We start from the raw sequence: 26903 nt of genomic DNA on the forward strand, positions 1-26903 counted from the left end.
CGACCGGCCTTGCCAGATTCATGGCACCCCTGACAAGCCTGTCAACCATATCAACAGAAATTGTTGGGCCTTTAAACAGGCCGGTAAGTTAAACGCCAAACATAAGGGGAAGGGACCGCTCAGTGAGGACGATGATGAAGAGCCTCGCCCACCGAACACAAGGGGACAGAAGAAATCCCCCCCCCCCCCTGAGGCAAAAACGGTGAATATGATATACGCTACGCATATCCCCAAAAGGGAGCGCAAGAGCGCACTAAGGGACGTTTATGCCATTGAGCCAGTTGCCCCAAAATTTAACCCATGGTCAGCTTGCCCGATCACTTTTGATCGCAGAGACCATCCGACCAGTATCTGTCATGGGGTCTCGGCAACATTGGTCCTCTATCCAATTATCGATGGATTCCACCTCACGCGCGTCCTTATGGATGGCGGTAGCAGTCTTAACTTGCTTTACCAGGACACTGTCCGCAAAATGGGCACTGATCAGTCAAGAATCAACCCCACCAAAACCACCTTCAAAGGAGTGATACCCGGCGTAGAGGCCTGCTGCACAGGATCCATAATGCTAGAAGTCGTCTTCGGCTCACCAGATAACTTTCAAAGTGAAGACTTGATCTTCGACATCGTCCCCTTCCACGGTGGCTATCATGCACTGCTCGGACGAACATCCTTCACCCGTTTCTATGCAGTCCCGCACTATGCTTATCTAAAGCTAAAGATGCCTCGACCACGTGGCGTTATAACAGTCAATGGAAATACAGAGCGCTCCCTCCATACTGAGGAGCATACGGCGGCCCTCGCAGCCGAAGTATAGGGTGGCCTCATTAAGCCGAATACTACATCGGCAGTCAAGCCCCTGGACACTGTCAAACGAGTCCGATCTGCAGAATGAAAGTCCGACTCGTCCAAAGCTAGATAGCAATCCGGCCTCTATCAAAACCCCAACTTGATAGCGGCATATGTACCACGCGTACATAATTACACACTAAAAATACCATGGGCAAAGACGGAGGCCTGCTGAAAATAAGGTCCACAGTACGGTTCAACCCTATCCGAACCCTCATATTCTTCCTTTCCTTCTTCTTATTTTTATTCTTCAGGTTGTTTACAACCCACATCACTCTTCGATGGTACCTAGGGTCCTTTTCCAGGGCCCTTACATACACTCGATTATCGATCCTCTCAAAGGACCATATACTACAGGAAAAGTAGCGCATACATGCGGCAGAGTGTCCAAAAGATCTTCAAGATCATCTTTTCAAATTTAGACTTGTATACAACTTTCCCTTGTTCTCGGCATGTAAAATGGCCCTGATGCTTATAGCATCCTCTGTAAAAATACGTTTTGACGTACCAATCATACTATAATGCAAACCGTTTTCGCCCAACCTTTTTCGGTATTGGCTTATTTCTTAATCCGTTTTCCCACTTTATATTCGAATTGGAATATCCACCTCTGTACGACTTAAATTGCCAGGGGCTCTATTTCAAACATGTTGGCATTCTGGGAACGGGGGTCCCCAGACTTGCCTGCCTGCGGCCCATGGCGTGGCTCTGCAAGCGGGCCCGTACGACCCATATTCACCAACAAGCATTCAAGACCCTCACAAGGGGCAAGCCTCGCGAGGCGGCCAACACAAGACCTCCTCAGGAGCGGCCTCACCAGGCTGGCTCGCGAGGGGTGGAGAGATCAGGGCCAGACAAACCTCGCGAGGTTCCAGTGACGTGAGCCATGACGACTGAGGGAGTCCTGGATTAGGGGGTGTTCGGATAGCCGGACTATACCTTCAGCCGGACTCCTGGACTATGAAGATACAAGATTGAAGACTTCGTCCCGTGTCCGGATGGGACTTTCCTTGGCGTGGAAGGCAAGCTTGGCGATGCGGATATTCAAGATCTCCTACCATTGTAACCGACTCTGTGTAACCCTAACCCTATCCGGTGTCTATATAAACCGGAGGGTTGTAGTCCGTAGGCAATCAACTCCATATACAACAATCATACCATAGGGTAGCTTCTAGGGTTTAGCCTCCTTGATCTCGTGCTAGATCTACTCTTGTACTACCCATATCATCAATATTAATCAAGCAGGACATAGGGTTTTACCTCCATCAAGAGGGCCCGAACCTGGGTAAAACATCGTGTTCCCTGCCTCCTGTTACCATCCGGCCTAGACGCACAGTTCGGGACCCCCTACCCGAGATCCGCCGGTTTTGACACCGACATTGGTGCTTTCATTGAGAGTTCCTCTGTGTTGTCGCCTTTAGGCCCGATGGCTCCTTTGATCATCAACAACGATGCGGTCTAGGGTGAGACTTTGCTCCCCAGACAGATCTTCGTCTTCGGCGGCTTCGCTCTGCGGGCCGATTCGCTCGGCCACCTGGAGCAGATCGAAAGCTACGCCCCTGGCCATCAAGTCAGGTTTGGAAGCTTAAACTACACAGCTGACATACACGAAGACTTGATCTTCGACGGACTCGAGCCACGGCCAAGCGCGCCGCACTATCTTGAGAGGCATGATCTAGCTCTGCCCCCGGACAGTGTCCTGGAGGCCGCACACGCATCGGTTCCGACCCCTAACTCAGAGCCTACTGCGCCAATCGAGGATGAGCGGTTGGAAGTCACCTTGGGGGATGCGATCCCAAAAGCGATCAAGCCGAATGCTAGCCCCGCACTCTGCACGACCCGTGACTCCGAGGATCTGGACTCCTCCCCGGACTCCGAACCCCCCGCGCCCCTGCCAATCGAATCCGATTGGGCGCCGATAATGGAGTTCACCACCGCAGACATCTTTCAGCATTCGCCTTTTGGCGACATCCTGAATTCTCTTAAGTCTCTCTCTTTATCAGGAGAGCCCTGGCCGGACTACGGTCAGCGAGGGTGGGATATGGACGATGAGGAAATTCAAAGCCCACCCACCACCCACTTTGTAGCCACTGTTGACGATCTAACCGACTTGCTTGACTTCAGCTCCGAAGACATCAACGGCATGGACGACGATGTAGGAGACGAACAGGAACCAGCACCTGTAGGGTGCTGGAAGGCCACCTTGTCATATGACATATATATGGTGGATACTCCAAAAGATGGAGATGGCAATGGAACAGTGGGGGATGACGCCCCCAAGAAACAGCCAAAGCGCCGGCGTCAGCAGCGCCGCTCTAAATCCCGCCAAAACAAAAACGGTGATTCCGGCACGGGAGATAATACTACCCCGGATAGCGCCGAAGAACACCCACCTCAGCAAGATTCGGCACAGGAAGATGGAGAAGCCAGCCCTCATGAGAGAGCGGCAGACCGAGAGGTCGAGGATGATAACTATACGCCTCCCTTCGAAGACGAGGCAAGCCTCGATGACGACGAATTCGTCATATCATCAGACCCCGCCGAACAAGAGCGTTTAAAACGCAGGCTTTTAGCCACGGCAAGCAGCCTCAAGAAAAAGCAGCAACAACTTAGAGCTGCCCAAGATTTTCTAGCTGACAGATGGACTGAAGTCCTTGCGGCCGAAGAGTATGAACTCGAACGCCCCTCCAAGAGTTACCCGAAGCGCAGGCCGCTACCCCTATCAGAGGAGGAAGCACCTACATCACCAGCGCATGACATGGCAGACCGGCCACCTCGCGGCCGCGACAAAGAGGCCTCTTGGCCCTCCACCCAAGCCATGCCCCGACGCCGCTCAACTAAGGCACGGGAAAATGCGCCCGACCTGCGAGACATACTGGAGGATAAGGCAAGACAAACAAGATCGATCTACAGATCGCGCATGCGCCCTACGGCATGTGAAAATGATCTTCACTCCGGATACAACAAATCCGGCCGGGCCGAACACAACAGACATAGCTTTTCTGAGCTGCGTCGTGATATAGCCCAGTACAGAGGCGCCGCACACCCGCTATGCTTCACGAATGAAGTAATGGATCATAAAATCCCAAAGGGTTTCAAACCCGTAAACATCGAATCATACGATGGCACAACAGATCCGGCGGTATGGATTGAGGATTATCTCCTTCACATCCACATGGCACGCGGCGATGATCTACACGCCATCAAATACCTCCCGCTTAAACTTAAAGGACCGGCCCGGCATTGGCTTAACAGCTTGCCAGCAGACTCAATCAGTTCTTGGGAGGACCTGGAAGCCGCATTCCTCGACAACTTCCAGGGCATTTACGTGCGACCGCCGGATGCCGACGACTTAAGCCACATAATTCAGCAGCCAGAGGAATCGGCCAGACAATTCTGGACACGGTTCCTAACAAAGAAAAACCAGATAGTTGACTGTCCGGACGCAGAGGCCCTAGCAGCCTTCAAGCATAACATCCGCGACGAGTGGCTTGCCCGGCACCTGGGACAGAAAAAGCTGAAATCCATGGCAGCCCTCACGACACTCATGACCCGCTTTTGCGCAGGAGAAGACAGCTGGCTAGCTCGCAGTAACAACTTATCAAAGAACCCTGGTAATTCGGATACCAAGGACAAAAGTGGCAGGACACGTCGGAATAAGCAAAAACGCTGCGTTAACAGCGACAGCAATGAAGACACGGCAGTCAATGCCGGATTCAAAGGCTATAAATCCGGTCAGCGGAAAAAGCCATTCAAAAAGAATACTCAGGGCCCGTCCAGTTTGGACCAAATACTCGATCGCTTGTGCCAGATACATGGCACCCCCGAAAGGCCAGCCAATCACACTAACATGGATTGTTGGGTGTTCAAGCAGGCAGGCAAGTTAAGGGCCGAAAACAGAGACAAGGGGCTGCACAGCGATGATGAGGAGCCCAAGCCGCCGAACAACAATGGACAGAAGGGCTTTCCCCCACAAGTGCGGACGGTGAACATGATATACGCAACCCACATTCCCAAGCAGGAGCGGAAGCGTGCGCTACGGGACGTATACGCGATGGAGCTAGTCGCCCCAAAGTTCAACCCATGGTCCTCCTCCCCGATCACTTTTGATCGAAGGGACCATCCCACTAGCATCCGTCATGGCGGCTTCGCTGCATTGGTTCTCGACCCAATCATCGACGGATTTCATCTCACAAGAGTCCTCATGGACGGCGGCAGTAGCCTGAACCTGCTTTATCAGGATACAGTGCGGAAAATGGGCATAGATCCCTCAAGGATTAAGCCCACAAGAATGACCTTTAAAGGCGTTATACCAGGTGTAGAAGCCAACTGTATAGGCTCAGTAACACTTGACGTGGTCTTCGGACCCCCGGACAATTTCCGAAGTGAAGAGTTAATCTTCGATATAGTCCCGTTTCGCAGAGGCTATCACGCCCTGCTCGGACGAACCACATTCGCAAAGTTCAATGCGATACCGCACTACGCATATCTCAAGCTCAAGGTGCCAGGCCCTCGAGGAGTAATTACGGTCAACGGAAACACCGAACGCTCCCTCCGTACGGAGGAGCATACGGCGGCTCTCGCAGCGGAGGTACAAAGTAGCCTTCTCAGGCAATTCTCCAGTCCGGCTATTAAAAAGCCAGACACTGCCAAGCGCGCCTGGAGTAACCCACAGCAGGACCGCCTAGCACACTCTGAGCAAGCGTAGCAATGCGGCCCCAACCCCAGCTTTCGCGACATAGCGAAACCAGTACCTCGCGGACATAACTACGCCCTTGAAATACCATGGGCACAGGGGAAGGGACATAATAACGGCACGCCCAAAATACGGCTTAAAATGTACTAGGGGCTACCGGATTCTTTTTTTTATTTTTTCTTACTTTCAGGACTCCATAGTTCGGACGACCTGTTCGGCAATTCGACTGCCGCACAAACGATGCAAGATCCAGGGAGGCAAACAAGCCATGCCGCATTATGGAACTCCCAGGTGGTCTCTATTACGAGCGGTATACCTGTTTTAAATACAATTCCATGGCCTGCCCCTGGTCAGGACATACTGAATAGTCCAATATCTTTTGCTTATCGCACTATTTGTATCGTTCGGCTTTGATAAATAGCCTCTCTATAAACAATGCATAGCTTTTGTCTATTTTCTGCATTACTCTCTTTTATATATGTTCATTAATGACATGATTGCACCCGTACACTGTGGTACGGCAAGTAAGCCAGGGGCTTCAGTACCCTTTAATATGGTGTGAGAAGTCCGTACACTTTCACAAGTGCGGCACCCCGAACTTATAGCACTATATGCATCGGCTACGAATCATGATTTGGGTCAATAGTTGGGTTTGCCTGGCTCCTATGTTTTGGTGCCTTACGTTCCGCTATATCGGCTAAGGTAGCACTAGGAGAACCACTGCGATTGTGCCCCGGTTGAGCTGGGTTAAGCACCTCAGTGGAGAAAGCTAAAACTGACTATCATGATGAGGCGAGAGACCGGTCGCTGTTCGAGAGGTTTTTCGAGTCCCTAAAGACTTATGCCGCTTCGAGCGAGGAGCCGGATTTGTCCGACCAAGGCGTGGATAGCGCCCCGAACTCGGTCTTCCGAACTAGGGGCTTTGCCGAAATTTAAAATTATAAAGTTCTATGGCTAAGTGAGAGTGTTCAAGCATTATAGTCCGATTGCCTGGTTCGTTGTGCCGAGTGCCTCCCTCGAAGGACCCAACTATGGGAAAAAGAGCGCTCAGGTTTATCCCGAACACCCCAGCACTAGTGGCATGGGGACAGAAGCCGACGACTGGCCATCTCTCAATTTTTTGATAAACGGCCGCACAGAAAATAATATTTTAAATTCAACAAGCATTTCTTAAGCGCCTATGAACAAGTTTTCAGCGCACAAGATAAAAATGAGCGAGTTTATTCAAAAATTACATCCTTGGTACATTCATCCGCCACAAGGCGGGCACCCGCAAGAACATCCTTGTAATAGTTCTCGGGCTTGCGATCCTTCTTCCCCGGCGGCGGCCCGTCCTTCACAAGCTTCTCACCGTCCAGCTTACCCCAGTGCACCTTTGCACGGGCAAGGGCCCGACGGGCACCTTCAATGCAGACGGAGCGCTTGATGATCTCGAGCCTTGGACAGGCCTCCACCAGCCGCCGCACCAGCCCGAAGTAGCTCCTAGGAAAGGCCTCTCCGGGCCACAGCTGAACTACGAAGCCCTTCATGGCCTGTTCGGCCGCCTTGTGGAGCTCGACCAGCTGTTTCAGCTGGTCGCTCAAGGGCACAGGGTGTCCGGCCTCAGCATACTGAGACCAGAACACCTTCTCTGTCGAGCTTCCCTCTTCAGCTCGGTAGAATGCGGCAGCGTCGGATACGCTGCGGGGAAGATCTGCGAATGCCCTTGGAGAACTCCGGATTCGGGTAAGTAACAGGTAGTTCACTTTTATATTTCTGCTTTGCATAAAGAATGCCTTACCCGCTGCTATCTTCTTCATCTCCTCCAACTCTTGGAGGGCCTTTTGGGCTTCGGCCTTGGCAGTCTCAAGGGCCGCCGCGAGCTCGGACGCTTGGGTCTTTGACTCAAGCTCCAAAATCTCATGTTTTTTCATGAGAGCCTGAAGCTCTTGCTGCACCTCGCCGACCTGAGCCCCAAGTTTCTCCCGCTCGGTGCGCTCCACAGCCATTTTCTTTTCGGCCTTGGACAGCGCCTGCTTGAGGGTCGCCACCTCAGTCGTGGCCCCTATAATAAGCAGTGCAATCCTGTTATTTTTTGCAATCAAGCCTCTCTATAGGCACTTTTTCTGTAAGGTATTTCCTACCTTCTTTTTCCTCGAGCTGCCGCTTGGCAAGGCCGAGATCTTGCTCGGTTCGCTTGAGGTCCTGTTTCAGGACACCCACCTCCGCAGTCAGTGTGGCGGTGGATAGCAGCGAAGCCTGCATACGCATATTGACTCTTTTTGTTAGACTCCTGCGAAATTTAATAGATCCTCTATTCGGCTTTTCTTTCCGAACGCCGAACAGAGCATCAGGGGCTACTGTCTATGCGGTTATATTTTTACATATTTTTACTTACCTCAAAGCCTGTTAGGAGGCTAGCGCAAGCTTCACTCAGTCCGCTCTTGGCGGACTGAACCTTCTGGATCACCGTACTCATAATAGTACGGTGCTCCTCGTCAATGGAGGCGCCGTCAAGCACCTCGAGCAGATTGTCCGGCACCTCCGGTTGGACGGAGGCCGCCGGCTCAGAAGGCTTGCTCCTCTTGGAAGGAGTTCGCCTACCGCGTTCCGAAACTGTTGAAGATTCCGGCATGGTGTCCGACACAAAGCCGGACTTGGAGCCCTGGGGGTCTTGTCCCCTTTACTCCTGGGGTCCGGGAGGTCGCCTTGCGGCTCCTCTAGGACCACCTCCTCCTGCCCCGAAGCTCGTTGCGACGCCACTTCGGCGTCGTCCGCAGTGCGGGGGGAGACAGCAGGCGGAACTGAGTTCACGTCCGATGAATCCAGGGAGCCGCTCGACGACTCGTTGAGTTCGGCCCAGGTTGGGCTGCATAATTACGTTCGACATTAGGGAAAGCTGTGCAACAAAGGAACATCATGAGTTATTTTGATATCCGAACTTACGATTTCGCCGGACTCTTGGCCCTGTTTGGCCACTCCTCTTTGCCCTCTTCGGCGTTGGGGGCGTAGTCCGGCGGAGGGGTCTTCCTTTTCCTAGACCCCTCGGCCTCCCCTGTTGGGGCGGCCTTCCTCTTCTCTCCTCCCTCCGCTAGGGGGGGGGGAGTTTTCTTCTTCCTCCTTGTTTTCACGGGAGGAGGGCGTCTCGGACTCGTCAGATGACGAGTCCGACACCACCTCATTACGGGCACTCTTTCGAGTCCCCGTGGCCTTCTTCTTCTTGGCCTTCTTCTCCGGCACCACATAAGGCGCCGGAACCAGCAGCTTCACTAGGAGAGCAGGGGCTGGGTCTTCGGGCAAAGGAGCCGGATAGTTAATAGATCCGGACTTCGCCCGCCAAGCCTGTCAAAGGTAAGGGAGTTTAGATCCCGCATAGAGTCAAACTATGAACAAACTTAACATCCTGTAAAAGGTGAAAATAGCTTACCTCGCTAGCGTGACGCTGCGAGCTGTATCCGCGGTCCTCGGAAGCGGATGTGGGAGCGTCGGCGCCTTTGGTTAGCACCTTCCAGACGTCTTCATACGTCGTGTCGAAGAGCCTGTTAAGGGTTGGGTGCTGCGCTGGGTCAAATTCCCACAGATTAAAGTCCCATTGTTGACACGGGAGGATCCGGCGGACGAGCATAACCTGGACTACATTGACGAGCTTGATCGGCTTGCTCACTAGGGACTGGATGCATGTGTGCAGTCCGGTCACCTCTTTTTCGTCGCCCTACGACAGGCCCGTCTCTTTCCAGGACATAAGCCGCGTGGGGGGTCCGGATCGGAACTCGGGGGTTGCGATCCATTTCGGATCGCGTGGCTCGGTGATGTAAAACCACCACGATTGCCACCCCTTCAGGGTCTCCACGAAGGAGCCCTTGAGCCATAGGACGTTGGCCATCTTGCCCGCCATGGCGCCTCCGCACTCCGCCTGGCTGCCGCGCACCACCTTGGGCTTGACGTTGAAGGTCTTGAGCCAGAGGCCGAAATGGGGGCGGATGCGGAGGAAAGCCTCGCACACGACGATAAACGCCGAGATGTTGAGGATGAAGTTCGGGGCCAGATCGTGGAAATCCAGGCCGTAGTAGAACATGAGCCCCGGGACAAATGGGTGGAGTGGAAAACCCAGTCCGCGGAGGAAGTGGGGGAGAAATACTACCCTCTCATGGGGCCTTGGGGTGGGGAGAAGCTGCCCCTCCTCGGGAAGCCGGTGCACGATGTCTTTGGACAAGTATCCGGCCTTCCTTAGCTTTTTGACATGGCCCTCCGTGACGGAGGAGACCATCCACTTGCCTCCCGCTCTGGACATTGCTGGAGAAGGTTGAGGTGGGAAGTGCGGGCGTGGGCGCTGGAGCTCGAGTGCGCAGGAGATGGATAGGCAAAGGAGGAAGAAGGCGTAGGTAAAAAGGTGGATCCTTATCCCCATTATATGGGCGGACGCGGTTGTGCGTCCCCACCAGCCTAGTAAAACTCGCTTGTCTCCCAAGCGCCGTGACAAATGGCGCGGTTGGGTTACCCACGTCCGTATTGATGAGAATCCCGTAAAAGGGGTACACGATCTCTGCTTTGACAAGACGTGCCAAGGAAACCGCCTCGCGAAACATGCTGAGGTGGAAAAGTAAAAACGATTCAAGTAAAGGACTTGGCCGTAGTGTGATGACGCACTGCGGAATACGTCAGCAGATTTGATTTGTGTTTATATCATTCTCTCTATGGCAATATGTGGAAGCTTATTTTGCAGAGCCGGACACTACTCTTGGTGTTTACAATCTTCTATGAAGGACTTGGAGGAGGAACCCGCCTTGCAATGCCGAAGACAATTTGCGCACCGGACTCGTCGTCATTGAAGCCTGGTTCAGGGGCTACTAAGGAAGTCCTGGATTAGGGGGTGTTTGGATAGCCGGACTATACCTTCAGCCGGACTCCTGGACTATGAAGATACAAGATTGAAGACTTCGTCCCGTGTCCGGATGGGACTTTCCTTGGCGTGGAAGGCAAGCTTGGCGATGCGGATATTCAAGATCTCCTACCATTGTAACCGACTCTGTGTAACCCTAACCCTATCCGGTGTCTATATAAACCGGAGGGTTGTAGTCCGTAGGCAATCAACTCCATATACAACAATCATACCATAGGCTAGCTTCTAGGGTTTAGCCTCCTTGATCTCGTGGTAGATCTACTCTTGTACTACCCATATCATCAATATTAATCAAGCAGGACGTAGGGTTTTACCTCCATCAAGAGGGCCCGAGCCTGGGTAAAACATCGTGTTCCCTGCCTCCTGTTACCATTCGGCCTAGACGCACAGTTCGGGACCCCCTACCCGAGATCCGCCGGTTTTGACACCGACAACGACCAAGGCCAGGCGGGTGCCAGGCGAGTGCCAGCGCGCACAGTGTCCTTGTTTCCACTTTGGTGCTAAGGAGGCAAGCGCAGGCGAGGAGTTCCGAGGCATCAGGCAAAGGTTTCCATATCAGTGCAATGAGACCAAGACCAGTAGGACGGCAGGACGGAGGTCACCGTGGAGCCCAAGGCGGCGTCACCACCAGAGCCTTTGGTAGGCGAAGACTACTTTGTCAGGATAAGCTGTACTAGTTGTCCCCTTTCAAATTGGCCATTGTTGGCTCCCTTCCCGCTCAATATTTGGGGAGAGCACTAGGGCCTCTATAAATAGGACTAGCCACCACCATAGCTAGAGGATCGACCTCATCTTGGATTGGAGCCATTCCATCCTTAGCCTCACACCCACCAAGCACAAGAACACCTCACCTCAGGAGGCTGTTCTTCCCCTTGTACTGTTCATCATTAGCCCAAGAGGCAATCCACCACACCACACCGGAGTAGGGTATTACACCACAACGGTGGCCCGAACTAGTATAAATCTTGTGTCCCTTGTGTTGCGAGTTCGTCAAGTTAGCCTTACAGATTGTGGTGAGATTGAGGGCATGAGTTGGTAGGGGGAGATCTATGCGCGCACCCCAGTGTTCGAACCTTAAGGGTTTTGCCGGAACCAGAGATCCGACATTTGGCGCGCTAGGTAGGGGTGCGCCTAAGCCTTCTTCTTCGTCGACCCACGCTTCGTCACTCCACCAAGGTCATGGCTGACGCTTGCCGAGCTCGCGCTGAGCGCCGGGCCGCCCTCGCCAGCCATGTTGCTCAGACGGCTCCCGTCGGTGGGCCTCCCCGTCGTTCTCCGTCACCCTCCGCCAACGCCGTCACTGGTCCGGTTGCAAACGAGCAGCAAGCCTCTTTGCTGCATCCCTCCGTGCATCGAGACGGCCACACCGCCACCCCGTCACTGACTCCGGCCGGCTCGTCATCTCACACTCGCTGTGCCACCACGGACGCGCATGCCACGCTGCTCATGGCACACGAGCTCTTGCGCTACCGACCGGTCAACGATCTCTACGAGGACTGGCTAGACCGCATCACCGAGCTCGTCAGCACCGCGGGAGGCTCTCCTGCATCGTCCCTCTCGCTGCCTCTCCCTCCGCCAGCTGCAGGCGACGTGGCTCACGGAGCGCCTCCGCCCCCTCCACAACAAGATGGCACCCTTGCGCTGAGGCATGCGGATCAGGGAGCACCTCAGCCTCCCCTGCACCAAGGCGGCGTCCTCGCTCCAAGATGCGCGGTCCATCAGCACGACCCACAACACCGCGTGCCAGCGCACGAGGAAAGAAGTTGCCAAGAGATTCCCCGTCCCCAAGGAAGTGCTCCACCACTCCCAGCTTCGCTGCGCCAGGATTGCTTGCTGCGACATGGCCATGTGCCGCGTGCCATGGCGACGCAGTGGCACTATGACCAGGCTCCACCTCCAAGGCGGGCCCTGGTGACCACGGCCGGTTGTTGTGCCTTTACCCCCAAGCTGCGTAGCGTCGCCTGGCCAGGCAAGTTCAAGCCAGACCTGCCTCCGCGCTACGATGGCACCCCCGACCCCGCAGAGTTCTTGTAGTTCTACAAGCTGAGCATCGAGGCGGCCAGCAGCGATGAGAAAGTCATGGCGAACTAGTTCCCCATGGCTCTGAAGGATGGTGCCCGCTCCTGGCTCCTGAACCTGCCTCCTGGATCCATCTCTTCCTGGGACAAGATGCGCGACCGTTTCGTCGCCAACTTCCAGGGCACTTGCGACCACCCCCCGGCCGTGGGTGACCTGCGCCGCGTCAAGCAACAACCAGGGGAGACCCTCCAAAAGTACATCCAGCGCTTCAATAACGTTCGTCTCAAGATCCCCAAGGTGATGGATGAGGCCATCATCTCTGCGTTCTCCGATGGAGTCCGTGGCATCAAGATGAAGGAGGAGCTCTCCATCCACGAGGAGCTGTGCACATCCCTGGAGTTTTTTAACCTGGCGACCAAGTGAGCAAGGGCTGAGGAAGGGCGCCTTTTCCTTCTCGAGCTCCCGGCTGCCGACCCGGAGGAGAAGAAAGCCAAGGCCAAGGAGGTGAAGCGCAAGGGAGAGGCCGTACTCACAGCGGAGCCGGACACGAAGCGCAACAGGGACCAACCTGAGTCATCCAAGGGCAGCCGGCCGTTCTGCGCCTTCCACAACGTACACAACCACAACACCAACAATTGCCAAGAGCTGAGAGCCATGCGCGACGGACGCTTCGGTCGACGCCCCGAGCGCAATGACCGAGGCTACGACCGAGAAGGAGGACGCGACGGAGGACGCTGGGATGAGCAGGGCCCACACCAGGAGTGGCGCGACTGGCCTTGTGAGGACCGCTGGCAGGATCAGCCTCGCTAAGGTGCCTGGAGGGATCAGCCTCGCGAGGACCGTCCTCAGGGCAATGCTGGGCTTCCTCCACTGCCGCCGCCAAGAAGGAACGACGACCATCACCAAGACGAGGGGCTGGGGGCTTCCAGGAGCTGCGTGCTATCGTTTGCATCTTGGGAGGAGCTCAAGCCCCAGGCTCCCAGCGTATCTTCAAGCAGTTTGCTCGCGAGGTGAACGCAGTTCTTCCCAAGCTCGAGGCTACACGCCCTCTCAGGTGGTGAAAGTGCGCTATTACCTTCAGCTCAGCAGACCAGCTCAAGTGCGCGGCCACCGCCGGCGCTCTCCCAATGCTTTGTTCACCCGTCATTAGCAACGTGCAAGTCACAAAGACCCTCATCAACGGCGGCGCAGGGCTCAACGTCCTGTCCGTCGAGACATTCGACAACCTTCAAGTGCCATATGATCAGGTTCAGCCCACTAAGCCCTTCTCGGGCGTGACTAATGGCTCCACCATGCCGATAGGTCAGGTCCGCCTCCCAGTCACCTTTGGAGAACACAACAACTACCGCACTGAGCTCATTAACTTCGACGTCGCCCACATTCGTCTGCCATACAATGTCATCCTCGGGTATCCAGCCCTGGCCAAGTTCATGATAGTGATGCACCATGGCTAAAACGTCCTCAAGATGCCAGGGAGCGGCGGGATCATCACAGTCCCCTGCGAAGAAAGAGATGCGGTGTGCTCCCTCGAGCGCGCCTTCCAAGAAGCATTAATCGAAGACCCCGACAACAATGCAGCTCGGTATCCTCCTGAGGTCGTCCCTGAGGGAGTCCTGGATTAAGGGGTCCTCGGGCGTCCGGCCTGTTATCCATGGGCCAGACTGATGGGCTGTGAAGACATGAAGGCCGAAGACCGTACTCGTGTCTGGATTGGATTCTACTTGGCGTGGAGGGCAAGCTTGGCGACCGACTATGAATATTCCTTCTTATGTAACCGACTCTATGTAACCCTAGATTCCTCCCTCTCAGTGTCTATATAAACCGGAGAGGTTAGTCCGGAAAGGATATATTCATTACCATAGTCATACAGGTTAGACTTCTAGGGTTTAGCCATTACGGTCTCGTGGTAGATCAACTCTTGTAACACTCATATTCATCAAGATCAATCAAGCAGCACGTAGAGTATTACCTCCATAGAGAGGGCCCGAACTTGGGTAAACATCGTGTCCCCCGTATCCTATTACCATCGATCCTAGACACATAGTTCGGGACCCCCTACCCAAGATCCGCCGATTTTGACACCGACATTGGTGCTTTCATTGAGAGTTCCACTGTGCCGTCAGCAAGAGGTTCGATGGCCCCTCTGATCGTCTATAGTGACGTTGCCCAAGGAGAAACCTTCCTCCCCGCACATATTTTCGTATTCGGCAGCTTCATACTACGGGCCAACTCGCTTGGTCATCGGGAGCAAATTGATAGCTACGCTCCTGGCCATCAGGTCAGATTTGGAAGCTTGAACTATGTCGTGGATATCCATGGAGACTTGATCTTCAATGGATTTGAGACCGCAACGATCGCTCTCCCTCTCCTCGATGAACATGACTCAAATCTGTCATCGGACCAGATTCAGGAGATGGCTCCTGTTGCTGCAATGGCCTTAGAACCAGAGCAGATCATGCCATTCGAGGCCACAGAGTCCGCGGCATTAGAGCCGCATGTAGACTCGACGCCTTGCAATATTTGCGCCAACGGAACTCCGGACTCGTCTCCGGCTGTAAGTTCCAGACCATGTATGCTTGCGGACACCGAGCTAGATCGGTTATCGATCTTCGAATTCAGCGCCGCAAACATTTTTCAGCACTCACCATTGGGAGAGGTGCTAAACTCTTCAAAGAACCTGTCATTCATGGGAGACTCGTAGCCGAACTATATCCGGCTCGAACTAGGGGCTGACGACAGAGAATTTCGCTTCCCACCTGCCACCCACTTCATAGCCACTATCGAGGACTTAACCGACATGCCCGCTCCTGGCTCCGCAGACATTGAAGGTATAGATGCCGATGCCGATAGGGAGCAAGGCCAAGACCCGCCAGTCATCAGGCGCGAGACGGCCACCCCTTCACATGATGTGTACATGATCGATACACTTAAAAAGCCTCGTGGCAAAGACAAGGGAGATCCAGTTAAAACTCTTGAGTCACAGTCTAAGTTTCGGCGCCCCAAATGCCGCCCCAAGTCATGCCGCAGCAACAATGGCACTGGAGAAAATCGTACTCTAGACGGTGCCGAAAGCAATGAAGAACCTGTGGGAGCAACATCCGAGCAGGAGGAATAGGAAAACAGGCAAGCCAGCCCCGACGAACAGGCCCTGCCCAGCGACGGATCGGAGGACGACAACTACCTTCCGCTCTCCGAAGATGAGGTAAGCCTCGGCGACGAAGACTTCATCGTACCCGAAGAGCCCCTTGAACAGGAGCGCTTCAAGCACAGGCTGATAGCTACGGCGAGGAGCCTGAAAAAGAAGCAGCAGCAGCTTCAAGCTGACCAAGACCTACTCAACGACAGATGGACCGAAGTCTTGGTCACCGAAGAATACGGCCTTAGTAGCCTAGCCAAGGGCTACCAAAGCACAAATTGCTATACCATTCTGACGATGGGGCGTTGGGGCCCATACCATCGTCACACAATGCGGCAGGTCGCCGGAAACTCTGTCGAACACCAGATAGCCCCACCTCACCGTAAGGCAGGAAGAACACAGGTCACGATTACCCAGATGACCTGCAGAAAGACTTGGACAATAGAGCAGTACATGCAAGACCGATCTATGGATCGCAAAAGCATGCTTCGACACGCGATGACGGCTACCTATTCGGACGTGTCAAACCTCGCCACGCCCGAGCCGAAAACCGCCAAGGGACTCCTTCGGAGTTACGTCACAGTGTTGCCCAACATTGAGGTGCTGCACACCCGCTTTGCTTCACTGATGAAGTAATGGATCATGAATTCTCCAAAGGATTCAAACCCGTCTATATTGAATCATACGACGGGGCAACCGATCCCGTGGTGTGGATAGAAGATTTCATCCTCCACATCCATATGGCCCGTGGGGACGACCTCCACGCCATTAAATACCTCCCACAAAACTAAAAGGGCTAGCTCAGTACTGGTTAAACAGCCTGCCTAAAAATTCCATAGGCAGCTGGGAAGACTTGGAAGAGGCCTTCCTCGACAACTTCCGAGGAACATATGTCCGGCCACCGGATGCCGATGACCTAAGTCAAATTGTCCAACAGCCCGGAGAATCAGCCAGGGAGCTCTAGACTCGGTTCTTAGTCAAAAAGAACCAAATCGTCGACTATCCGGACGCGAAAGCCCTTGCGGTTTTCAGACACGGCGTCTGGGTCGAATGGCTTGCACGCCACCTCGGCCAAGAAGGACCTAAATCCATGACATCCCTCACTACTCTAATGACCCGCTTTTGCGCGGGAGAAGACAGCTGGCTCACTCGTAGAAGCAATAGCGTGAGCAACCAGGGCACCTCCGAAATCCGAGACGGCAACGGCAAGCCACGAGGAAGCAAAAACAACAGTCGCAATGACAATGAAAGATCAGGCGACATGGCGGTCAACACCGGATTCAGCAACCCCAAGCCCGGTCAGCGGAAGAAGCCATTCAAGGCGAATAGAGACGAACCATCCAACCTGGATAGGATATTGGGCCGACCATGCCAGATTCATGGCCACCCCGATAAACCAACTAATCATACCAACAGAAATTGCTGGGTCCTTAAACAGGCCGGCAAGCTCAAGGCCGAACATAGGGGGAGGAGGCCGCCAAGCGACAGGGATGACGGAAAGGATTACCAACGAAACACCAAGGGTCAGAAGCAACCTGCACCCGAGGATCATCTACTCCTAGAACAGAAATAGCAACCCGGCTTCCACCGCCCACTCCACACACCTACAAAATTTGTACCGCGCATACATCATTACGCACTCAAGATACCATGGGCATTGGCGGAAGCACAATACGGACAAGCCTGCAAGCACTCCAGTAACTTTCTTTTATTACTTATTTTTATTCTCTTCCTTCGCTATCCTTTAAAAACAGGTGACGAACAGGATAAACATATGAAAATGACTCTATCGGAGTTCAGATCCGTACACTCACCCAAGGGGCTACTTCCATCGAGGATTCTCCCCACCGAGGACTGGCGGTGCAGACGTGCGACAGGAGGTCCAAAATAACTTTTTGTAGACCGCACTCCCTATTTCTTCAGCCTATACTATGCCTATTCCTCCCCCTCCAACCCCGAGCATGTCAAATAGCCGGGCGGATGGCTTATATATATACATATATATATCATAAGTAATCATTGGCATATCGCTCAGTTACCAGTAAACAATATCCGAACCAATTATCCGTATTGTTTTCCCGACAAATATGGCTCCTACGGTTATTTCACAGAAATACCTTGGCATAACCTGCCAGGGGCTCGGTGTGGGAACAAATAAGTTGCTAGTAAAAGTCCGAACAACTCTATAGCATACTTCGGCGTCGCAAGTTTGGCCTTATATGCATCAGCTCTGAATCAATGTCTTGGGTCAATAGTTGGGTTGCCCAGCTCCTATGCTTGCTACCCTACGTTCCGCTCTATCGGCTAGGGTAGTAAAGGGAGAACTACTGCGATTGTGCCCTGGTCTAAACCGGACGAGCACCTCAGTAGAGAAAGTCGAAAACTGACTGTCATGACGCGGCGTGAGATGGTCAACCACTTGACGACTTATTGGAATCTTTACCGATTCTCTGTGTCACACGAGGGATCTTTTTCCGATCAAATATGTAAGGCACCATACGCCGCATACATACCAAGGGCTATGTCATAGCCCCACCATAAAACTGTTATGGCTAAGTGAAAGTGTTAACGCCTTATAGTCTGATTGCCTGGTTCGCCGCATTATCACCTCCTTCATGGACCAAGACGTTGGATAAAGAGTGATTAAATGCTTTTCCGAACACCCCCGTACTTCCTACGAGGGGGCTGAAGCTGACGACCGGAAAACTTTTAGATTATAACAAAACGGCCACACAGGAGGAATTCAAGCTTTCAAGTAAAACATAAATAGATTAACTATAAAATTGTCTTTTACAATTTTCCTACACCTCACTCGAACATTATGTCTTTTGAGCACTGACCCTCTATAAAGCGGGTGGCCTCTAGGACGTCTTCAAAATAATGTTCCGGTTCTGGAAGGTCCTTGCCTTTGGGTGGACCCTTCGTTGCAACATCAATGGCCTTCATCTTCCCCCAGAACGTCTTGACTCGGGCAAAAGCCATCAGTGCACCCTCAATGCATGTTGACCGCTTCACAGTGTCGATATGCGGCACCGCGTCAACAAGCCTTTGCACCAAACCGAAATAGCTATTCAAAATAGGCGTGGTTGGCCACAACCGAATTACGACGTCCTTCATGGCAGCGTCGGATATCCTATGAAGTTCGGCCCATTGGGACATCTGTTCATTGAGCAACAAAGGGCGCTTTGATGCGCCAAACTGCGACCAAAAAAGCTTCTCCATTGCGTGTCCATCTCGTGCTTGGTAATACTGTGCCGCATCGGCAGAACTCTTCGGCAAGTCCAAGAACTCATGCGGAGAACTCCATACTTGGTTAAGCTGGGCATAGTTTAGACCACCGAACTTAGTTTGCAGCAGAAAGGGCTTTCCAGCCACAATCTCCCTCACCTGCCGAACCTCCTCACGGGCTGCTCTGCATTCTGACCATGCTTCTCTCGCCTCTTGTAAGGCCTTGTCCAGATCAGCCATTAAGGCTTTACTCTGCTTCTCCAGAAATTCGCTATGGCCGGTAGCATTCTCCAGTTCGAGCATCATCATGGATATCTTCTCCTCATCTTGGCACCGTGCAGCTTGTTCGGCTTTTAATTCAGCCGATGCCTTTTCGGCGGCAGCATTGCTACGCCGGGCCTGCTCCTTGGCCCGGGCCAGCTCCACTCGAAGAACTTCAACGGCGGCAGCACCATCTACAGCCAAATCTCAGCATCATGCTTATACCATAACAATGTATGAGGATTGTCCCAAATACATACCTTGCGATTCATCCAGACGCATATTGATTAAAGCAAGATCATCCCCTGCGACATCAAGCTTACGCTGCAAATCAGCAATTTCCATAGTCCGGGAAGCGGCCAAGGGGGAAGCAGCCTGTGTTCAAAGTTGATCAGGTTAGTCCTCAAACGATCCTTTTCGATCCTCCGTTTTGCTTCCTAGTGGAAGCCAACCCGAGTATCAGGGGCTACTACCTATACACAGGGGCATATTTTCAAATGAAGCATAGCCGAAAACATTATGTCACAAACCTCAAAGCCCTTCAGTAGACTCATGAAGGCTTCATTTAATCCGCTCTTCGCGGACGAAATCTTCTCAAGCACTATACCCATCAAGGTATGCTGTTCCACCGAGACAGATGCTTTGCGCAACATGTCCCGCAATATATCTGGAGTCTCCGGGTTTCCGGAAGCTGCTCCAGGAGCACAATCATCCTGTGAAGGAATCTGTTCACCCATCTCCAGAATCACTATCGGTTGCGAACCAGTCAGTCCGGGGCCTTTGTTATCATCAGCCCCGGAATCCCGAATGGTCGAAGCTCCCCCTTCGGGTACCGCCTCTTGTGTCCCCTGTGTAACTTGTTGGTCAAAAGGGACCCTCCGCGATGAAACTTCAGAGTCATCCGCCTTGTTGGGCAAGGAGGTTGGAGGAGGCATCTCGCTCTCCATCATCTCTGGGAGGAGACTCCCCGAAGAAGAGGATCGCCTAGAAAAACTCTGTGCCGACCTGTAGAAATACATGAATGCGTTACATATATCTTCGGTAACAGCAATGAAGCAGGACATTATCAAAGTGCTCCAGATTCTCTTACGGTTTGGCCGAGGGCTTGTCCCCTTGTTGGAGCTGTTTAACGGCATCGCTTTCCAAACCTAGGCCGCTCGACGGTGGCATCTTGCCCTTCTTGGGAGACCGCCCCTCCCAATCTTCGGAGGCGGCCCTTTTCCTCCTGTTTGGAGAAGGGATACTGGGTCCTTTTCCGCCTTCATCTTCAGGCGAGGAAAGGTCGATTTCTCCGGACTCAGTATCCGACTTACCCCTGGAAGCAAGGTCATCTTGGGTCTTCTCGCCCTCCCCTGCTGGCGCCTGGTATGGCGCCGAGGCCAACATCCTTGTTAACACGTGAGTTGCTGAGTCTTCGGGAAGGGGAGCCGGATACCTAATCAGTCCCACCTACTTTATCCATCCCTAAAAAAGGATGATACTGTTGGTATCTTGCCACGGGGTATTCGATTATAGGGTATTCGGTAATCGGGTACTTACCGGGGTATCCAGACGGTTACAGTCTAGGCCGACACCTTCGGTGGTATCCGACCATTGCCTTCGTTTCCCGGGAGAATAATTTCCACATTCCTTCGTGCGTTGTGCCGAAGAAGTGCTGAAGAGTCCGCGACCCTTCTGGATTAAACTCCCATAGGTGGAGTGGCCATCGCTGATACGGCAGGGTCTGACGAACTAGCATTACTTGAACGACGTTGGCAATGTCAATGTCCCTCTCAATGAGGCTTCGGATGCGACTTTGCAGAGTTCACACATCATTCATCGATCCCCAATCCAGCCCCTTGTTAATCCATGATGCAAGCTAAATTGTGGGGCTGGATCGGAAGGCGGGCGCAGTTGCCCACTTGGAGCTGCGGGGCTTAGCGATATAGAATCACGCCTGCTGCCACAGATCGGAAGATTTGGCGAAGGATCCTTTTAGCCAAACGGCTCTAGCAAGCTTGCTCACTACAGCGCCGCCGCACTCGGCTTGCTCCCCCTCTACCATTTGCGGCTTCACATCGAAGGTCTTGAGCCACAAGCCGAAGTGCGGAGTAGTTCGAAGGAAGGCTTCACACGTGACGATAAATGCCAAGATAAGAAGAACAGAGTCCGGGGCCAGATTGTGAAAATCTAAACCGTAGTAGAACATGAGCCCTCGGACGAAGGGGTTAAGTGCAAACCCTAACCAATGGAGGAAGTGGGACACGAACACGACCCTCTCGCGGGATCTAGGGGTGGGAATAACCTGCCCCTCGTCAGGAAGCCGGTGATGGATTTTTGCGGTCAAGTATCTCGCCGCCCGAAGGTTTGCGATATCTTCCTCGGTGACAGAAGAAGCTACCCACCGGCCTTGACGGCTGGATCCGGACATGATTGGGGCTTGTGGCGACCGAAACCCGGGTGTTGGAACTCTGGGTTGCAGGGGTCGAGGAAGAGGGAAGTGTAGAAGAAAAAGACGGGTCTGTACCCCTATATAAAAGTTGCAAATATCAAACGTCTCCTCTTGGGCCTCAAAAACGTGCTTGTTTCCAAGGAGTTGTACCCCAGCGACTACCCATGTCTGGGTTGACAGGAATCCCTTAAAAAAGGGAGGCACGATCTCCGCTTGGATAAGACGCACCAATAAAGCTACGTCTTGGGAGGTGGGGCGACGGGCCGGCTAAAACGGTTCGCATGTAGTGGCCAGGCAAGCGTGGTATCATATTACCAAAAAATGGTCGATGAGGTGATATCGTAAAATATTATGTCCTCTGCGGTTGTGTATACAAGTCCGGATACAATCATCACATATGAAGATCAACTGGGAGTTCGGAAGGGGGAGCCCGCCTTTCAATGCCGAAGACAATCTACGCGCCGGACTCCTTGTCATTGAAGCCAGGTTCAGGGCCTACTGAGGGAGTCCTGGATTAAGGGGTCCTCGGGCTTCCGGCCTGTTATCCATGGACCGGACTGATGGGCTGTGAAGACATGAAGGCCGAAGACCGTACCCGTATATGGATTGGGTTCTACTTGGCGTGGAGGGCAAGCTTGGCGACCGACTATGAAGATTCCTTCTTATGTAAGCGACTCTATGTAACCCTAGATTCCTTCCTCTCGGTGTCTACATAAACCGGAGAGGTTAGTCTGAAAAGGATATATTCATTACCATAGTCATACAGGTTAGACTTCTAGGGTTTAGCCATTACGATCTCGTGGTAGATCAACTCTTGTAACACTCATATTCATCAAGATCAATCAAGTAGGACGTAGGGTATTACCTCCATAGAGAGGGCCCGAACCTGGGTAAACATCGTGTCCCCCGTCTCGTGTTACCATCGATCCTAGACGCACAGTTCGGGCCCCCCTACCCGAGATCCGCTGGTTTTGACACCGACAGTCCCCAAGAAGAAGAAGCAGCTAGTCCGTGCCGGACCTCGGGAGGGCGGTGCCGCAAATGTTACCTCGTCAGGATCAGCGCCCGCACCCGGGGTGCCTCCCTCTGTCACATAGGAAGGCGTGCCCGGCGCCCTCCTTAGGCAGGGCCCATGGGCTCATTTCTGGAGGGCCTCACACCTTGCCAACATTACAAGGGAGGCGCTCGGGCACCACTTGTAGGCGTGCTTCGCGGCACGTCTCCCTCGGGAGGACACTGTGCAAGGAGCGTCCGGCGCTCAGGAGTTCATCACCAAGGTATCTCAGGAGCTTCAAGAAGCAAGAGCAATACGCGGCGACTGACGCCCACCTGGTGTTACTCCCCACCCAGGCGAGGGTGGTGAGTTGCGCGGCTCTATCGATATACCAGGGCTCAACCGAGCCGCATCTTAGGAGCGCTTCTGGCCTTCGCGTGTTGGGTGCTGCGAAGGTCCACCTCACAGCTACTCGCATGCCGTTTGGCCTGCCGAGCGTGGCTGCTGCCTTCCAGCGCAACCTATGGAGCGTCATGACGGGTCAGGAGGCCAGGCACCAGGCAGTCCTGGCGGAGATGGCGACGGTCCTCAAGGAACCGCCTGGACCCCCAGAGCCTCCCGAGGCTCAGGGCCCCGGTGGATCGTGAGGAGCAACCCCTTAACCGCGTAACTTCAGCTTCCTCAACACCCCTTCATCGACAGAATCAGGTGACATTTTCCAAGTTTATTGAGCTGGGAGCGCCCTCAGGGCTACATCATTCCCAGGCCGCGCGGGTCCATCCCTGTGGCATGTATCCCTTCTTTTTTATGTCTTTAGCTTACCTCACTAGGGGGCGCCCCTCGGGCTGCATCATCCCCAAGCCGCTCGGGCCTGACCCAGTGGCACGTATCGTTCATGCATTTACCTGAGCTAGTTTGCCTTCCATGCCTAATCTATCTATGACTATCACCTGCTTGATTGTCGCCCACCGTGGGAGCCACGCGCCGGTCGTCTTTCTTCAGGACCCTTCGCGTGAGAGGGTTAGGCACGGCGTCTGTGCTCGGGCCCGTCCCTGCAGCGTCGATAAATCCAACGGCTGAGCTCTGTCTGGTGGGCCGTCCCGTTCACGTCACCTCCTCGGCCGTTGGTGCTTGGCTTTCTCACGCGATAACCTCAGGAGATTCGTTCGGTGCAGGTTGTCTGACCACCTCGCAGGACCAACACAGCGAACAAGAATCAAGACTAGGCGCAACCCGCCTTGAGGTAGGGCCTCGTGAGTCCCGTGCTGGCTCACGAGTGCCCAGACACACCTCATCTAGCCCTGTCGTGCAAGCCACGTGTCAGGGCGGGGTTGTACACGCCCCGGGGGCTCTCCGCAGTAGGGAGTCCCCTCCCATGTACCAGTGGGAGCACCATGCTCCATGCTGGCAGTCGACACAGCTGAGGAGCATCTATGGCCGTGCAAGTGCGAAAGCGCCATGGTCCGTCATGGTGATAAACAACTGAGGGTGGCCTCACGGCCGTATCAACCTCAGGGAGCCTCCGGGCTCGGTGTCTGGCCTCAACGCAACGCCTCCCCTCGGGAGAGCCGCGCGAGGGGGCTGGGCACGGGGGCTGCGCTAGGGTCACGCCCAAGTGTACGCCACCCAGCCAGGTCCCTCAGACCTGGTCGTCACGCGTCCTCCCAAGCGGAGCTAAGGTATGAAGGTCATTTGAATGTCAAGGGGGACTCCTGAGCATCGTGACTCAGGAGCCTAACTGATCACATAGCCCCTCACTCCTTGGCCCATCCTGGTGATCTGGTCGGACCAATGGCGGTTGAGGTATGCGAGGGGTCGGGCTCTGCCGACGTAGAACACAAGACCTACCATTGCATCTCCTTTTCCACAAGCTGTTTGCGCGTCAAGGGGGACTCCTGAGCATTGCGACTCAGGAGCCTAACTGACCACATAGCCCCTCACTCCTTGGTCTGTCCTGGTGATCCGGTCGGCCCAACGGCGGCTGAGGTATGCGCGGGGTCGGGCTCTGCCGACGTAGAACGTAAAGCAAATGGGAAGGAAATCGCAAAATCTCAAAGCAAATATTACAAGACATATTGTTATCTGAATATCAAACACAAGTTTAAACGCTTCCACGAGGCATGCTACATGCTGCAGGAGTTTCAATAGGAAAGGAGCCGCAAGCCAGTCATCCCTGGATACCGCCGGCACCCGGAAGAGGAGCCCCCTCCTGGGTGTCGTCGCCTTCGCCTGCACCACCGGTCGAAGGCACGGGGGCGAAGGTGTCGAACTTCTTCAGCAGGGCTTCCACTTGACCTTTCATGGCTGTGGCGGCGGCTGCGCAGTGTTCATCAGCCACGGGCTCCAGCGGCTCGTCAAGGCGGGCGATAGGATCACGAAGATGGAGGTGGCTGAAGACGCGCGTCAACGCGGCTGGAGAAAGGACGCGAGCCTTTTCCTCTGCCATGGGGCCGATGCCGCGCACGACTTCCTCAAGCGCCTCAACCAAGTAGGGAAGCAGGTGGGCAGGGCCGTCCTCATTGGTGGCCAACGGCTTCTCCAAGCCCTTCTCATAGAGTGACTTCAGAGCCTCGCGAGACCTCTTCTCGAGAAGCGCGAAGGCCGTGCGGTCCTCAGCCAGAACCTTCGTCTTGGCGTCGAGTTCAGCCTTCTCAACCTGCACCTTTTGCTCCAGCTCCTCTAGCCAGCCGCGCTAAGCGGCCTGCGCCTACGCCAGCTACTCCAGCTCGGCGTCGTGACCCTTGAAGGCATCCTCCCGGGCCTTCATCCTCTCTTCCTCCGCCTTACGGCCACAGGCATCTTCAGCACGCTCTTCACGCAGGATCTTCAGCTCGGCCTCCAGCACCCGGCAGCAACCTTGGGCGGCCTCGGCGTCCTTCAGCGCCGCCTCACGAGCAACTGCTATATGAGCTGCGGCTCGCTTCTCCCCTCAGAGGTCGCCGCGACTTGGCTCAGTGCCGCCCGAACGGACATGTCAGAATGAAGCCAACCAGAGACCAGCTCCAGCCGCCCAGCCGCCAGGAGGGGTTCGGTGCTCTGGAGAGCTTCTCGCAGCCGGGCCATCTCAGAAAGGGCTAGCTCCAGGACGTCAGGAGAAGCGGAGGAACCTAGGGTCAACAACATGGCAAAAGGAGGAGGTAGAGGCGTCGTCGTCACCATGGCCTGGGAGGCAGGAAGCTCCTGAGCCTCTTGGACCTCAGCACCCGAGCCAGACTCTGGCACCTCCCAAGTCAGCGGGGCCTCGGGGGATGACTTCTCCCGAGGATGCTCCACCCAGCCTCGCAAGTATGATCGGGCTGGAGATGCACGAGCACTGTCCCCACCTTTGCTCATGGAGAGGGGCGCGGCTGCAGGAGGCGACCTGGGCTCAAGCAGCACCACCTCACTCTCCCTTCTCCTCTTCGCGACAGGCATCGGCCTAGTTACACAACAAGGAAGAAGAGTCAGAAACAAGCATCAGCAGCAAGAATAAGGCAAGACGGGAACACTTACTGATCCACCGCAGCATAGTCCCTCTGCTTCGGGAGCCTGAAGCCGGAGAGCTTCGCGGCCCGAGGCGCGGGCGCACCAGCTCCGGAAGCAAAAGTAGGAGCGGCCGCTGAGCCGGAAGCGGCTCCAGGTGGCACCAGAACAGAAGCAGCATCCCGAGAAATCAGCACCGGCTGGTCCCTCGTCGGGATTACGGGCAGCTCTCCCTTCTCCTGGCGGGCGTCATCCTTGTTGTCGTCAGGAAGGGTGCGGAGGATGTCAGCTTTGCTCAAGGGGGAGGTCTCCCTCGTCCCTTCAGGGGTCACCTCCGAGTCTGCCTCCTCCTCCTCCTCCTCCTCTTCCTCCCTGCGGGACTCACCAGAAGACAGCTCCACCGGCGTCGGCGCCGCAGGGGCCCCGGCAGGCGCCGGCGGCACCAGCCCGCGCCCATCAAAGGTCGGCCTGGCGGCCACGACCTGCGCCCCGTCCCTGCAGTGGAACAAGGGAGTGAAGACATTTGGCGGGTACTCCAGGTCGTCCCCGACCAGGAGGTGGAGAGCCACAGCCAGCTCATTATCGGACAAGGCTTTTGGGCTCAGGCGAACCTTGTCCTCTTCGTTCCCAAGCTCCCACAAGGGACACGTACGCGCCTGAAGCGGGGCTACGCGCAGCATCAGGAATTTCCTCAAGAGCATGGCCCCTATCACCTTTGCCGCCTTCACGTTGCCCGGCTTCTGGTCGGCGTTCATCTGCTCCAGCACCAATGTCGCCCGCTCATCAGTGAGCTTCGCACGAGACCACCCCTTGTCGGACTAGGGCATCTCTGTCGCAGCATCAAGCGTGGGAGGATGCACTTGGCGTCCATCATGGCCCACTTGCTCCTGAAGCTATCGACCTTCTTCCTCGTCTTTGAGATTAAGTTGGCCTTGCCGGCCGTGATGAAAT

The sequence above is a fragment of the Triticum dicoccoides genome, chromosome 1A (genome assembly GCF_002162155.2).
Source record: "Triticum dicoccoides isolate Atlit2015 ecotype Zavitan chromosome 1A, WEW_v2.0, whole genome shotgun sequence".
Classification (NCBI taxonomy): Eukaryota; Viridiplantae; Streptophyta; class Magnoliopsida; order Poales; family Poaceae; genus Triticum; species Triticum dicoccoides.